The sequence below is a fragment of the Schistocerca nitens genome, chromosome 1, assembly GCF_023898315.1.
Source record: "Schistocerca nitens isolate TAMUIC-IGC-003100 chromosome 1, iqSchNite1.1, whole genome shotgun sequence".
Classification (NCBI taxonomy): Eukaryota; Metazoa; Arthropoda; class Insecta; order Orthoptera; family Acrididae; genus Schistocerca; species Schistocerca nitens.
In genome coordinates this window covers 499,146,908-499,159,550 of record NC_064614.1, presented here as the reverse complement: position 1 = coordinate 499,159,550, position 12,643 = coordinate 499,146,908, and positions in this window count along the sequence as shown.

Below are 12,643 nucleotides of genomic sequence, written 5' to 3'. Positions count from 1 at the left end.
GAGGTGTTCTAGCATTTTAACCGCTTAAGCAAACAACGGAAGGACTTCTTCAACTTTTGTAGTCCTGTCTTCCTCAGCTGCGTTTAATATTACGTTATATTGTTAATTTTTACTTGTGGGCCGTCTGAATGAAACAATTTTCGTGCCACACGCGTTTCGCCTTTATTCTCTGCAAGGCATCTTCCGTGGCCTGAAGTTGTAGTTAGACGGTCAACATCTAAAAATTAACAATGCACCCTAACGGAAGGACTGTAGAGGAGGAGCTCGAAAGCGTGAGCCCAGTGCGTTTAGTGTTTTGACTCTGTGCCGTCTCGGGAGGCGGCACAGATACAGTAGGAAAAAGCACGAAGTCGTAGAGCATAATTAGGGGATATACTCGTAAGGTTTCATTTTGATCCTATACAGTTATGAAGCAGTTGAATTAGAAATAGTTGCTATCATATATAGCACCCCAGTAGCATTTGGCATGGATTGTGACCATGTCGCCAGGTCTTTTACTGTGATTAAGAAGTAACAAGATGAGAACAGGACAAAATTTCATCATATTTAAGTTTAAACATCTGCCGTCACAACGTGCGTCTGCGTAACACAATGTGTAACACGATGAATAAACCACAGCGCTGCAGTTTATTTGACAAAACATTGGATGTCAAGTTTCGGGATACAAATAAGATTTGCTTCGCTACATGGTCCGTTTCCTCATACAGCAGTCATCTGGGCCATGGGCGCCCCATTTTTGCATTGTACTGTTAACCTTAAACAACTACGTTACGAATTGAAAATATACAACAGTGGCTGCATTTTTATTGGAGCCTTAGGAGAGTGTGACTCGTATTACTCAAAGAGTAATGTACACTGGTGTCCAAAATTAAAGCAACAAACCGCTGGTTCTCCGTCCTGTGTATAATTCACTGTATAATCACACAAAATGCCAACAGATGTCCGTACGATCGTGTACTGCACTGAAGAAGGCATTTCGGTCATGGGAAAACCACACCAACGATGACGTCAGGGCACCTATCAAACGGATTAGCGTTTGTCAGGTTCGCTGTCGAGGGCCACAGGAAGAATGGAAGCAGGACAGTCGCAAACTCATGTGGCTCGATGGCTTAACGTGAATCGCTCTGTCGTTTTTCGGATGTGGTGACAGTTTATAGACACCGAAACTGTATTCCGAAGAGTAGGGTATGGCCGACCACGTGTGACATCAGAGTTATTTGCTGTAAGGGCACGACGGTACCGCCGTAGTACTGCGCAGCAACTGGCATCTGACCTCGCAGCACCCACTGGACGTGTTGTATCGAGGCGAACGGCGTAGAGAAGACTTCAACAGAGTGGCATTTATTGGCGGAAACCTGCTGTATGTGTACCTCTGACGCGTCTTCACAGAAGGGAACGTCTAGAGTGGAGTCGTCAACATGCCACCTAGGACAGTCGAATAGTGGGCCAACGTTCTTTTCACAGATGAGTCCCGATTTGGTCTAGAGGGTGATTTTCGACGTATTAGCATCTGAAGGGAACATGGATCACGATTTAGAGACCCGAACATGGTGGAAAGAGACCGATATCGAGGGGGATCGCTAATGGTACGCGCAGGGATTATGTTGACACTCGAACACCCCTTGAAAGGTGGCTACACTGAGCCACAGCGCCAGAGATCGCGCTAGAGAGTATTGTTCCGCCGCCTCCACTGGCAGTGATTATTGAGATGTCGTAGTGGGCAGTGCCTGTCGAGGACTCGTAGTAGTCAGCGTGTGTTGAGATGTGCTAGTGGGCAGTGTTTGTCGAGATGTTGTTCCATGTTTTATGCAGTTGTTTGATGGGCTAGACAGCAGATGGTTCGAATGGAAATACTGTAATGATCAGAGTGCTTTTCGTCAATATATATGAAGGTAAAATATTCTGTGTTTTTTTTCATTATTTCAGTGTCTTAAATAATGCGTCATTACAGGTTCAGTCAACAAAGCATCTGGCTTGTGTTCTTGGATTAGAGTGTAATTCTGGTTCTCTTAAGTAATTATGGTATTTTTATTTTCTTTAATTAATTCAGTATAAATGATATTTAAAATTTCTTGTGTTGTTGAAGAAGAGCCGTGCCAGATGCGTACGTTGAGTCATACTTCCACACACAGAACAGTTATACTTGTGCTTTGGTTTCGTAGGTTTTATAGTTGCTGGGGACTTAATTAATTAATTGTGTTAATGAAAATTTCCATTTCATTCTTTGTTATTGTTCTATGCAGTCAGATAGCGTAATAATACTAGTCAGGGCCAACCGTTTACGAGACTTCGTAATCGAACAGACAGCTACTAAAGCAAAAAATTAAAATTATTTGCATTTATTTTAATTAAGCCCACATGCACCCTTCATGATATTGTACAGGTGAACCGGAAAGGTTTGATTGCTGTCAGAGATATCGTGACGAGGTCTTGGCACGGTTGTTGCGAGGTGTTGTGCACCCATACTTCGTATCGATATGGACAATCGAGCTCGACCTCATAGAGAATGAGTGGTCGATGTTTTCTTGGAAATGGAAGACACTGCATGCATGGCGTGGCCTCCTCACTCTTCCGATTTGAATCCCATAGAGCATTTTTGGGCGACGGGTTACATCGCGTCGGCATCCACCAACCAGTCTCCAAGACTTGCGAGCAGCTCCGCAGGAAGAATGGGCGTCACTACCTCAACATGACATTGATGACGTTATTCACAAAATGCTCCGTCGTTGTCAGGCCTGTATTGCTGTCAGAAATGTTCACACGCTGTAGTGAGCACATTCAGCTGTGGGAATGTGAGTGCAAATCTGTACAGTTGCAAAAAACGAGGAACATTTTCGTCTACTGTTATGCATGTTGCAGATGTTTACATTCTGTATTCCTTACATTGTTTCTAGTTTGCTATCACCTTTTTATACCGTTTTGTAGGAAAAATCAACGCAACCTTACAAAATTCCCATTTGTTATTTTAATTTTGGACACCAGCGTTCATGTGTTGGGACTCGACATATTTGTTGACTTACAATTCACTAAATTGATAAAAATCTTCTCGCGACAAGATGATGCCACAACTCGGCTTGTAACCCGAGAAATTTCATCAACGAAATTCGTCGAGGAAGCCTGCATCCTTCTCTCAGGTTGTGTCACAGCCAAGTAACAGAGCTCGATGAAACCTGGGACGATACATATAAAGAACTGCTGCAGTATAATACAGAAGATAATTGAAAGAAATACTCAACGAGAAGAACAGAAATTATACTTTCATCCAAAGACAATTTTTCCACTGAAGTCACCCCAATTTATGATGGTCCACTGCACATTAAAAAAGGTAATACATGTTTCTTGATAGGGTCTGGTATCACCACGGACGGCAGATTATGCTCTGCAACATGCTCTCATGCCGGCCACAGCTTGGTAAGAAGTTCTTGTGGTCGGGTGTTTCATTTCTCCACCAGCTGACAACTGCTGGACGCTCGTTGGTGCACGTGGGCTGCTGCAATACGCATTCCACTCGTGCTCGTTGGGATTTAAGTCAGGGGAACGGCACGCAAGTCTGTTCACCGAAAATCCTCTCGTCCCAAGATCTGCTCCACCTGCGCCGTTGGATGAGGCCGCGCTTTGTCGTCCATATAAGCCAAGACCCACCGCATCCCTAATAGACGCATACGGCGAGTGCAGCGTCACAATAACGTTGACCAGCGATATTCAGTTTTTAAGGATTCGGAGGTCAGTACGCCAATGCAACATTATGCCTCCTCACACCATAACACCTTGGCCACCAAAACTATCATGTTCGACGATGCTCCCGGGATCATTACGTGTTCCCAACTCTTGCCATATGAGCGTACGTTCAGCATCGTCTAATACGACTGCTCCAAGAGTGCTCTCCACTAGCTCTACCAGAGCTAAATTTCTTCGGGGTCAAAAGATATGGAATACCACGCAACTATCTCGGGAAAGATCACCTCTGGCACAAAGAGGTAGGAACGTGCATTGTCTTGCTGAAGTACAGATCTTCACCAGGTTACTGCAATTAACAAAATGGGTGCATACGCCAACAAATATGTGTATCTTTCACCTGTCTGGGTCGATAAAGTACGTATTTTCACGTAAATAGTACCTAAATAACCGGACTGTTACGACCATAAGCTATATTCAAAACCATAACGATGCATTTGTTCCATTGCAATGGAAAGCACCAGTCTAGGTGAATTTTTTATACACTATGTGCGTCTAGCGCTACTACTCCTAAGCTCATGCTACGGTGACGTTTGTAGCTTCGGTTTAGTACAGGAACTTCAGTGAGCTGCTGAAATTTGCGCATAAAGAAAAGAAAGAGGAAAATGTATCATACTGACATATTGAAACACACCAGTAGCAACAAGATACAGCATTTAAAATGAATATAATTTCACTGTCTATACCCACACATTATATGCGTTTTTAGACTACAAGTCGAGTCATGAAGCGGAAATTGTTGCCGAGACTAGTTTAGGGTTGAAAAAAATACAAGGGTAGGCCCAAAAATATCAAAGAATTACATATTATATAGTAATTTCAGTGGTAACGGTTAATTCAGGCAGGATGAATACTTTGCCGGTAGAGATGATGATGATGTTGATGATGATGCATGAAGTCGACAGGCTGTCTCTCTCTGAGAAAGAATATCTCCTTCCTACTGGGACCAAGATATTACTTTCTGTAGAATATCAAGTACCACGATTTGCCATCTCAGTATCGCACATTGTTCGATGTCGAACGAGCCTCGAACGTGAAAACTGGAATAAAAAAGCGTGAAGAAATACCACATAATGACATACACTGAAGAGCCAAAGAAACTGGTACACCTGCCTAATATCGTGCAGGGCCCCCGCAAGCGCGCAGAAGTGCCGCAACACGACGTAGCATCGACTCGGCTAATGTCTGAAGTAGTGTTGGAGGGAATTGACCCCACAAATCCTGCATGGCTGTCCATAAATCCGGAAGAGTACGAGGGGGTGGAGATGTCTTCTGAATAGCACGTTGCAGGTGTGCTCATTAATGGTCATGTCTGGGGAGTTTCGTGGCCAGCGGAAGTGCATAAACTCAGAAGAGTATTCCTGGAGCATCTGTTAGCAATTCTGGTTGGGTGCAGTGTCGCATTGTCCTGCTGGAATTGCCCAAGTCCGTCGGAGTGCACAAGGGACGTGAATGGATGCAGGTGATCGGACAGGATGCTTACGTATGTGTCATCTGTGAGAGTCGTATCTAGACGTGTCAGGGGTCCCATACCACTCCAACTGCACATGCCCTACACCATTACAGAGCCCACATCCGCTTGAACAGTCCCCTACTGACATGCAGGGTCCATCGATTCATGGGGTTGTCTCCATACCCGTACACGTACATCCGCTCGATACAATTTGAAACAAGACTCGTCCGACCAGGCAACAAGTTTCCAGTCATCAACAGTCCAATGTCGGTGTTTTGACGGGCGTAGGTGCCGCGCAAAGCTTTGAGTCGTGGAGTCATCAAGGGTACACGAGTGAGCCTTTGGCTCCGAACGCCCATATCGATTACGTTTCGTCCGCAGCTCGTGGTCGCGCGGTAGCGTTCGCGCTTCCCGCGCCCGGGTTCGATTCCCGGCGGGGTCAGGGATTTTCTCTGCCTCGTGATGACTGGGTGATGTGTGATGTCCTTAGGCTAGTTAGGTTTAAGTAGTTCTAAGTTCTAGGGGACTGATGACCATAGATGTTAAGTCCCATAGTGCTCAGAGCCATTTGATTACGTTTCGTTGAATGGATCCCACGCTGGCACTTGTTGATGGCCCAGCATTGAAATGTGCAACAATTTGCAGAAGGGTTGCACTTCTGTCACGTTGAACGACTCTTTTCAGTCGTTGTTGGTCCCGTTCTTGCAGGAGATTTTTCCGGCCGCAGCGATGTCGGAGATTTGACTTTTTACCGGATTCCTAATATTCATGGTACACTCGCGAAAAGGTCGTACGGGAAAATCCCCACTTCATCGCTACCTCGAAGATACTGTGCCCCATCGCACGTTCGAACTCACTTAAATCTTGATAACCTGCCATTGTAGCAGCAGTAACCGATCTAACAACTGCGCCAGACACTTGTTTCATATAGGCGATGCCGACCGCAGCGCCATATTCTGCCTGTTTTCCTGTCTCTCTATTTGAATAACCATGCTTATATCAGTTTCTTTGGCGCGTCAGTGTATATTAAATACTCAGCGTCCACAAAGTCGGCGACATACTTCGTATCTCCAGGAACGGGCACTTCCGTCGAAGACATCTCCATGTCAGTTGTGCCACGCTGTTCTTGCCTGTTCTGTAGGGCACGTAAGACAACACTTTAGCGCACTACGTAGCGCAGAGCATGCTCCTAAATTCAGCCATGAAAATTGTCTTCTCAGGAGAATATAAAATGGTTAAGTAAGAGAACATCTTTTACGTACTCTTTACGTTTGTCTCATGCAAAGAGAACTGGAATTCCAGTCTCTTAACAGACATTTCTGAATACGAGTTCCTCGGCAGGAATGCGCTGGAAACAGCTCTATGAAAAGTGTCGGCGTACATCGCGGGTACGGGCTGCTGAAGGCACACGTGGTCCTGGTAGCGGCTAGCGGTCCGTAATGGCCGCGGTTTGTTTGTAGTGGCCTGCCGGCTGACGTCAGCGGCGATTAGCGCGGGCATTACACGGGCCGGCCGGGTATCGGGCGCGATCTGCGCGCCCGCGGCGGCCGCCTGCGGCAACTACACCTGCACTCAATGGCCGCGGCGCGCCTTCACACATTCACCACTGCCACTGCCCGTCAACAAACGCCCGTCCAACACTGTAGCCGTGTACACCTCGCCGTTTAACATATAATGTGGCCGAATAAGGGCTGTGGAATTGCCCCGGAGCGCTATTAAGAAATGTTTTTAGAAAACTAGTTCGTTCTACCGACTTCACAGCAAGCCACTGTTGGAAGGAGATACACGCAATATGACTCGTCGGGGAAGAAGGAAAAAAAGGTTGTGTAGCCGAAGCCGATAGATACGGAGTACAAGCTCACCAGCGTGACAACGAACATTTTAGAAAAAGCGTTTGTCTGTTTGCATATACTGAGTTGACAAAAGTCATGGTACAGCCATATGAACATAAAAAAGTTGCCGGTAGTATCACGTACACGAGATTTAAAAGGACAGTGCATTGGCGGAGTTGTCATTTGTACTCTGGTGATTCATGTGAAAAAGTTTCCGAAGTGATTACGGCTGCACGACGGGAATTAACAGACTTTGAAAGCGGAACGATAGTTGGGGCTACACGCAGGACATTCCATTTCGGAACTTCCAGTGTTAAAAGTGTGCCGACAGTACCAAATTTCAGGCATTACCACTCACCACGGACAAAGCAGTGGCCGACGGCCTTCATTTGACGACCGACAAAGCAGTGGCCGACGGCCTTCATTTAACGACCGGGAGGCCCAGCATTTGCATAGAGTTGTCAGAACTAACAGACAACCAACACTGAATGAAATAACCGCAGAAATCATTGTGGGACGTACGACGATCTCATGCGTTTGAACAGTGCGGCGAAATTTGGCATTAATGTGCTGCGGCAGTACACGACCGATGCGAATGCCTTTGCTAACAGCACGATATCGCCTGCAGCATCTCTCCTGGGCTCGTGGCCATATCGGCTGGACCGCCTAGGCGACTGGAAATCGCAGACTGGCCACGAGAGCCCCGATTTCAGTTGGTAAGAGCTGATGGTAGGATTAGAATGTGGCGCAAACCCCACTTAGCAATGGATCAAAGTTGTCAGTCAACAAGGCACAATGCAAGGTGGCGGTAGCTCCATAATGGTGCGGGCTGTGTTTGTATGGAATGGGTTGCGTCCTCTGGTCCAATTCAACCGATTACTGACTGGAAATGGTTATGTTCGGCTACTTGGAGACCATCTGCAGCAGTCATGAGCTTCGTGTTCCCAAATAAAGCTGGAATTTGTATAGGTGACAATGTGCCTCGTCAGCAGGAAACAATTGTGCGGGATTGGTTTGACGAACATTCTGGACGATTCGATAGAATGATTTAGTCAGCTAAATCGCTCCATCTGAACCTCATTGAACATTTATTGGGCATAATCGGGAGGTCAGTTGGTGCACAAAATCTTGCACCAGCAACACTTTGGCAGTTACAGACGGCTATAGAGTCAGCATGGCTCAGTATTTCTGCAGGGGACTTCCAACGACTTGTTTAGTACAAGTCACGTCGAGTTTCTGGACTGCGTAGGGCAAAAGCAGGTCCGACACCATAATAGGAGGTATCCCATGATTTTTGTCACCTCAGTGAATATCAGTTTCGAAGTTTCTGAGCTAATACTCAGAAACGAAAGTAGTACGAAAACCAAGAGACCTGCAGTGGCAAGAAATACTGGAAAATTGTAGTCTGCTTTTAACATGGGATTATTTCCGGTTGCTAGCATACACAGACGCGCTTGCGTCTTGGTCGGCTGCAGAGAACATCCCAGCCACGAAAAGGCGCCCATTCACGGGTTGACTACAGCTGCTGCCAACAATAAATCCGACACGGATCGTGAATCCACGGACACAACCAGAAAAACACAGCAAGTTGAGAAAAGCAGACAGAAGGGAAAGCCTGCAAAAAAAGCAGGAGAGAGGGAGAGAGAGAAAGAAACACTATATTTCTCGAACGGCAGTGAAATTTACACGCTCGCACAGCCTTACTCTATACGCCTCTGTAGCTGAGAGGTCAGCGTTTCCAGTTGCCATGCTGAGGATCCGGGTTTGATTACCAGTTCTGCCATGGGTTGGTGGGAGCACTAACAGGATGCACTCAGCCTCGTGATATCAACTGAGGAGGTACTTGGCAAAGTAGCAGCGGCTGCTCGTCGCAAAAACTGACAATACGCCCCTCCTTACCGCATCCTATGACGCTATTGGCAAACGAAGACACGGCGGTCGGTCAGTACCGAAGGGCCGCCAGGGCCTGTGAACTGAGCTCACGAACGTACTTACGCACGCATAGCTATAGTCTGCACACCTGTGTTCAAAATCGCAATATTAAGTTGAATACTGAAAACAGCGAGTGCACACTTCGATTTTGTATCGTGTAAATTATGAGATTGCCAAAGCTGTGATATTTCATTACTATAGCTCTTTAAGCAGTTGCGTTGCCACACGCATTATCCTCCTCATAAACAAGGAAGAGAAGCTCAATAGCTGAGACAGATTCCTGGCCGAACTTAAGAAAACATTTGGTGACATTTTATAGTAAGCCTGCTTATCAGAACAACAACTGAAGAAGAGGGCCCATTGTCATGGCGAAACAACACACTCATGCATATAAAATACTTTGGCTTTTTGAAATATTGTGAATCCGTATGTGAAATCAACTAAATCTAACATTTGATCAAAGAATCCATATGTGAAATTAACTAAATCTAACATTTGATGAAAGAAGTCGCAGAAGACACGTACCAAACTCTTATGGTAAAAGATGTCACGACAACAGAAGAATTATCAAGTGGTGGCAGCGAATCACGGTAACGCAGCAGAAGATAGTGGGCTGAAAGGAGTATGATCGTCTGTCGAATGTGGGCTGTATGGTAGTTTTGGGACACCATGACCTCACTTCTCTTGTACGCCAGGTTGTAAGAGAAGTGATACATCATTTTATGGCAGCCAGAACTGTCAGGTCGAGTACATTAGGGACAACTACCACGAATGTCGATCCTATGCGTCAGGAGGTAATAGAGAATGACGAAGAAGGGGTGTATCAATCTCTGGCACCAATCTCCGCCATCAGTCAAATGCAGAAGAATGGACTTGGCCAATACGGAATTAACGCAGCTGTCAAACGACGAGCCAGAAACCGGCCTACTCAGATACAACCATTTCCTCAACCAAGTAAAACGCTCCACAGAAGAAAAAACATTTGGAGGACGGAGGACAATATGCCAGTCAGTTGTCAGTGTGGGTGCGCACGACGACTACTACACCACCAAGTGTCAATCATCGCAATAGATCTATTCATGCCGGTCAACAGGAGACTACCGTAATCGACCTATGCGACGAAGTCCAACACCGTACCCTGCACGATGTCACTCCCCAACAAGCAGTAGACGTTCCACTTCACCATACAGAGACTGGGAAGCCGATCGCCTAGCCCCAAATTGAGGAAAACTAAGAGATGCAACCATCTATGGAAGTTTGGCTGCAACAGATGTAAAACCTGACTGCCTAACAGTGCGGGCACTAGCAGATTCAGGAATGTCCTACGCTTACTACCGCCAGTAAATATACTATGCATTTAAAACAGTATAATATTATGAACTGCAATTTCTTGCAAGTTAATATAAACAAATTATTATTATATTAAAACATCTTATATTAAGCCGCTAGGTACGGTAACGATGACACGAAATTACATAGAGGGGAAGGGGAAGAAGGGGGAGGAGGAGAAGGAAGGGGGAGGAAGCAGAAAGGAGGAAATGGTTCAAATGGCTGTGAGCACTATGGGACTCAACATCTTAGGTCATAAGTCCCCTAGAACTTAGAACTACTTAAACCTAACTAACCTAAGGACAGCACACACACCCATGCCCGAGGCAGGATTCGAACCTGCGACCGTAGCAGTCCCGCGGTTCCGGACTGCAGCGCCAGAACCGCTAGACCACCGCGGCCGGCCAGAAAGGAGGAAGAGGAGAAGGAAGTAAGAAAACTGTGACCCCTCAATCCAACCTTGGCTCTGCTCCTGACGGTTTTCAGATGAAACATACCGATGTTCGTCTTGCGCGATTTTCTGAAACTAGAGAAAACCTAAATTTGGATGGCAGGACGGGAAATCGAACCGCCCCCCGGCCCACTGCGTTTCCAGTGTGTCACCACTGCGCTGCCTCTCTGGGTGTACAGACTACGAAAGACACAGCGTACACTCATGATCAGAGTTCGCTATAACTGCCCAATTACGCTTATTTACTGTAGAAACAGAAACAGGAGCTAAGGGCGCAAATTCAACAAATCGTCGATGGCCTGCAACAGGGTAATTACTGAACCACGTACCACATAGATCTTGACCAATTAGAGACTGATGTCGCTAGACAGGATACTTTGAAAACAGCTGAAGAACTGGCGTTGCGGATGCAGTACTAAAACATAACAGATCCCCCTCCGGCAAGAACTGGATGCAATAATCTGCTTAATACTCGTATTACTACGTCTTACAAGCTGCACGGCTTAATGTGGGCTACAAATCTATTCGTCTTCGGTGCGATTCTTCTCTGGTAGTTAATATGACTTTTATCCTGGCAGTATTTCCTGTGTGTAAAAACATTAAATTGCTTCGCGATTCGAGTTCCATGTTAATTTAAACCCTCTTATAAATGCTTGAATCAGCCAGTTTTCATGTGGAGGAAGGCAAACACGCACTACCACGGACATAACACGCTTGTTTGACGCCCACAGAGTTCAACATTGCCTACGGTTGATGACCACTATATAGCAAAGATTATGAGACACATATGCGATTCAGAACGCCTGTAAGTGCTATCAGTTTACATTTGTTTTAACACATGTCTCGTTTATGCCGTTTAAGATAAGACTTCTATGAAATGTAGACGTCTCAGTTTAATATACACTGAAGAGCCAAACAAACTGGTACACATACATAATATCGTGTAGGCCCCTCGCAAGCACGCAGAAGTGCCTCAACACGACGTGGCCTGGACTCGACTAATGTCTGAAGTAGTAGTTGACACCATGAATCCTACAGCGTTATTGATTGGCGACTCCATGTTGTCTTGTGCACTACGACCAGATAACAGGTATACTTGAAAAAAGAGACAGCATTGGTCGTATATTTTTTACTATTGCAAAATCACATAGTCTATGTGATTGCCGTAAGCTTAGTGACAACAGTGCATCCCAATTTAAGTTATACAATATTGCACTGAAGATGGTCACTCAGTGACAGAAAATCGATTTTGCAATAGTAAAAAATATACGACCAATGCTGTCTCTTTTTTCAAGTATATCCTACAGCGTTGTTCATAAATCCGTAAGAGTACGAGTGGGTGGAGATCTCCTCTGAACAGCACGTTGAAAGGCATCCCAGATACCCTCAATAATGTTCATGTCTGAGACGTTTGGTGGCCAGCGGAAGTGTTTAAACTCGGAACAGTGTTCCGGTAGCCACTCTGTAGCAATTCTGGACGTGTGGGATGTCGCAGTGTCCTGCTGGAATTTTCCATGTTCGTCGGAATGCACAATGGACATGAATGGATGCAGCTGATCGGACAGGATGTTTACGTATGTGTCAGAGTCGCATCTAGAAGTATCATGGATCCCATATCACTCCAACTGCACACGCCTACACCATTACAGAGCCTCCAACAGCCTGCACAGTCCCCTGCTGACATGCAGGGTCCATGGATTCATCAGGTTGTTGCCATACCTATCCACTCGATACTATTTGAAATGGGGCTCGTCCGGCCACGCAACATGTTTCCAGTCATTGTTTATCTATGGTGAGTACATTTGTCGTTCTATTTTTCTTCTGTAGGGCACACACGATTTTATTTTTACTGTTCTCGAACATTTGTCGCCCACTTTCAAGTAACGGGTTCTGTCGATTCTAAATACGAGT